The following is a 4787-nucleotide window of genomic DNA, read 5'->3' as shown; positions in this document are numbered from 1 at the left end:
TGGCATTCTCTGCTTTCAGCCAGAATCTATCTGACATCAGCTATAAAAGCCCTCCTTCCACATCCTTTTCTGAATCTAATTTGAATTTCTGGCAGTTCCCTATCAATGTATTTTTGCAGCCATTTTTTAATTACTTTCAACAAAATTTTACTTGTGTGTGATATTAGTGATATTTTTTGATAATTTCTACTTTCTGTTGGATCACCTTTCTTTGGAATGGATATGAATTTGTATCTCTTCCAGTTGAAAGACTGCATACCTGTCTTCCAAATTCCCTGGCCTAGATCAGTGAGCACTTCCAGCATGTATTCATTTGTTGAAACATCTCAACTGGTATTCTGTCAATTCCTGAAACCTTATTTTTTTCAATGCCTCCAGTGCAGATTGAAGTTCCTTCAGTACCATCTTCAGTGTTTGATCATATTTTACCTCTGAAATGGTTGAATGATGACCACTGTTTTTTTTTCTACAGTGAATCTGTGTGTTGCTTTCATCTTCCTTTGATGCATCCTGTATTGTTCAATAATGTTCAATGCCACAGAATCTTTCAATGTGGTAATTTGAGGCTCAACTTTTTCTTCAGTTCTTTGAGCTTGAGCAATACCCAGAGTGTTGTTCCCTTTTGATTTTCTAACTCCAAGTCCTTTTGGTTTTCTAACCTCAAGTCTCTGTACATTTCATTATAATACTTTACTTTGTCTTCTTGAGCCCCCCTTTGAGATCTTCTGTTCAACTCTTCTACTTCATTGTTTCTTCCATTTGCTTTATATACTCTACATTCAAGAGCAAGTTTTGGGGTCTCTTCTGACATCCATTTTGGTTTTTTTCTTTTTTCCTGTCTTTTTAATGACCTTTTGCTTTCTTCATTCCACAACTTGATGTCATCCATAACTCATTTGGTGTTCAGTTATTAGTGTTTAATGTGTAAAATCTATTCTTCAGATAGTCTCTAATTCATGTAGAATATGCTCAAGATAGTACTTTGGCTCTCATGGACTTGTTTCAGTTTTCTTTAGCTTCAACTGAACTTACATATGAGCAATTGACGGTCTATTCCACAGTGAGCCCCTGGACTGGTTCTAATTTATGATATTGAGCTTCTCCATCATATTTTTCCATAGATGTAGTTGATTCCTGTGTATTCCATCCAGTGAATTCCACATGTATAGATATCATTGATGTTGTTGAAAGAAGGTATTTGTAATGAATAAGTCATTAGTTTTGTAAAATTCTGTCATGTGGTATCTGGCATCATTTTTATCACCAAGGCCATATATTCCAATTACTGATCCTTCTTTGTTTCCAACTCTCACATTCTAATCACCAGTAATTATGAATGCATCTGGATTGCATATTTTATCCATTTCAGACTGCAGAAGTTGGTAAAACTTCAGTTTCTTCATTTTTGGCATTAGTAGTTGGTGCATAAATTTAAATAATAGTATTAATTAGTCTTCTTTGCAGGCATATGTATATTATCCTATAATGATAGTTTTGTACTTCAAGATAAGTCCTTAGAAGCAAGGATACCTAGACTTTGTCCCATTCACATACTTTGGATATAATATCAGGAAGGGCCAGTCCCTGAAGAAGGACACCATGCTAGGTAAACAAGAGAGTCAGGGAAAAAGAGAAAGACTCTCAATGAGATGGACTGACACAGTGGCTGCAACAATGGGCTCAAACATCTTAACAACAGTGAGGATAGAGCAGGACCGGGCAGCCATTTGTTTTCTTGTACATAGGGCTCGCTACGAATGGGAACTGACACAATGGTGTCCAACAACAGTGACATTATAATAGATCTCAAATATGTATTTTTAAAGATGAGAGAAACAAATAAGCTCCCAATACTTAGATAGTTAGCTATAATGTAGCTAGTTGGCATAAAATTAATGTAAAGTAATAGGCATGAAACCTCTTCTGTTGGCAAAGAAAACAGCTTAGAGAACTGGCAAAGACCTTGTACACCAAGTTGCCAGCATCGAGATGGATAGTTTAGTCTCTAAGCTGCTTTTGATTATGCCAAAAGAGAAAAACTGGTAATAATTATTGGAAAACTTTGGAGAGATTAGCAAAGATAAGCAGATAGTGATTGTTGGAGTTCCAAATGAAAGTGTGATGGGAAGATTTCTGAGTCACTTCAGGCTCTGTCAGGGAGATACTGTCTGATCAAAAGCCATCACCTAACAAATGAAATACCAGCAGGCATCAATTGAATCTCAACAGCATATGTAAAGGGAGGAGAAGCTGGAGCAACTTTCCAGTAAACACATGTGTCTATTTGAAGCCAAGTGAGTTTTGTGACCTCATATCAAGGAGGGCAAGAGTGTGAAATTCCTTTGAATTACTCAATAAAGGTCTTATGTTGACAGTCTGAATTGGTCAGACACCTCTTACATGTATGGATACAAGGAATCCCATGTAGTTTCTGAACAGGCTTAAAAAGATAGTCCACAGCCAATTTTGCTAAAGGATGGTTTGATAATTTATTTGCTTTTGGTCTATTTTTATTTATTTATTTTTTAATCTGCCATATTTTCATCCTCGATAGATTGCTAAACCTTTGTTAGCCAGTTTATAAAATTCAAAAGATAAATTATTTTAATCATCTTTTTTAGAGTGCTGAATATAGTTTATATGACAAATCATTTCAAAAATGTTATTTAAGGTTACCAAATATAAAATATTGTATTTTGTATGTGGGTAAAGTTTATATGGCAAAATGAACAGAAGCAAATTCAATAACTTTCTTCTGCATATTGCTTTAAATTTTACTAAGGGTCTTCCAATGTACTCTTATTTAATTCTCATAATATTCCTATAAGATGTCCCACATTGCAGAGGGGAAAAATGAATGCACATGACTTGACCAAAGTGATATAAAAATGGCTAGTATGATGCTGAAACCCAGAATTTCCAACCACAAATCCAGTGCTCTTGCCTAGAACCAAGCTTCTAGGGAAACATTAATGGAAATTGTTTGTTGAGATATTCCCTAACACTGCTTTCCTGCATCATGTTTGTTTGTTTTCATTTTTGGTAAAGTAAAGGGTCAGTGAAAATGAGGGAAATTCTCAATGACATAGACTGTCACAATAGCTACAAAATGGACTCAAACATAGCAATGGTCATGAAAAGGTGCAGGACCAGGCCATGTTTCATTCTGTTGTGTGTAAGGTTGCCATGAGTCTGAGCCAACTCGAAGACAACTGACAACAACATCAACAAGGTGAATCTTAGGAGTTTAAATGATGATAGATGGTCAGTAAGATTGTATATTATTTACTGTTGTTGTTGTTGTTATGTACCGTCAAGTCAGACATGACTCATAGCGACCCCTCCTTGGGTTTCCTAGGCAGTATCTCTACAGAAGTAGACTGCCCAACCTTCCTTCCAAGGAGTGGCTGTTGGGTTTGAACCATCAGCCTTCTGGTTAGCAGTCAAGTGCCTTAGGCACTGAGCTACCAGAGCTCCTGTTATTTACTGAGCACCTCCTAATTTCTAAATCAAAAACCAAATCAAACCCACTGCTATCAAGATGATTCCAATTGATAGCAATTACCATTGGGTTTCCAAGGCAGGGAAGTAGATTGCCCCATCTTCCTTCTACTGAGTGGCTAGTGTGTTTGAACCACCAACCTTTTGGTTAACTGTCAGATGTCTTAGGCACTATGCCACCACAGCTCCTGGCTAAACTCTAAGCAATTGCTAATTGTGCTAATTAATGAGGTAATGGAAAGAAAAACACATGCTATACTCAACTTCAGACCTCAGTAAGAGAAACAAAAAGCTATATAAAAATGTGGCATATTGACATGAATAGAGGAGGAAATCCTAACTCAATCTGGATGGAGTTGGGGAAGAGTTCACTTTAAAGGAACTTTGAAGGTAGAGAAGTATAACATTGATTTTCACATGACACATTTTACATGCCCAAATGAACTGGGTGACTGAATAGAAATCATATGAATTATTAAAAACTTTGAAAGTTGACCGTAATTAGGAGAAAACAACTAAATGTAAGTTAATAAGTGCAAAACCTATTAACTAACTATCCATTCCCCTCCGAGAAGCAGCATCTGGGGCAGACATTTTAAGGAACGGTCAGTCAAATCATCAACAATTTTATAACTAATGACCAGACAAATTACAAGGATGGCAGCGTCATGTTTACAGGAGAACAAGAAAAGCCTGTGCACCTGGGCTACGTAACAATGGCAGATGGCAGAAGCTAGAGTGGGATAGTAAGAAGAAAAAAAAGACAAATTCCAGCAGCTGTACAGTCAAGCTGGCTGACTAAACCATTTCCTAGGAATTGTTGTTAAAGTACTAAAAGTGCATATTTTACATGCAACAGTTGTCTAAAGTGTCCAAAAAATTGTCAGCCAAGGAGAGCGTCCTGGGAGCAAGGCACCAGATATTTGTAGGAAACACCATCTGCAAGGTAAAGACTTCTTTTGGGTCACTTAATAAAGCTTCTGAAAGATCTTTTCTGTCCCCTCCCTGTCAGCACACAGTGGCATAAACAAAGGAATGGACAAAGGGTCTAGCAGTGATGGACACGATTGGTAGTTCATGAAGCAGAAAGCAAGCAAAATGCATTAGCAGCATCATTTGGAATTTGTGCATGTGGGTCATAAAAAACAAAAGAGAATTCATCCATATACACAGACAGAACTGTCATCATCATGAATTGGCCTCTCAACAGGAAGTCACTCTCATTATTCTTACTAAACCAGCAACCAAACCAAACTCGATGCCTTGGCCTTGGAGTTGAATCTGAC

This window comes from Orycteropus afer, unplaced genomic scaffold (genome assembly GCF_000298275.1).
Source record: "Orycteropus afer afer isolate SDZICR_OR568_19922 unplaced genomic scaffold, OryAfe1.0 scaffold00210, whole genome shotgun sequence".
NCBI lineage: Eukaryota > Metazoa > Chordata > Mammalia > Tubulidentata > Orycteropodidae > Orycteropus > Orycteropus afer.
Note: the sequence above shows the minus strand (reverse complement) of the source record.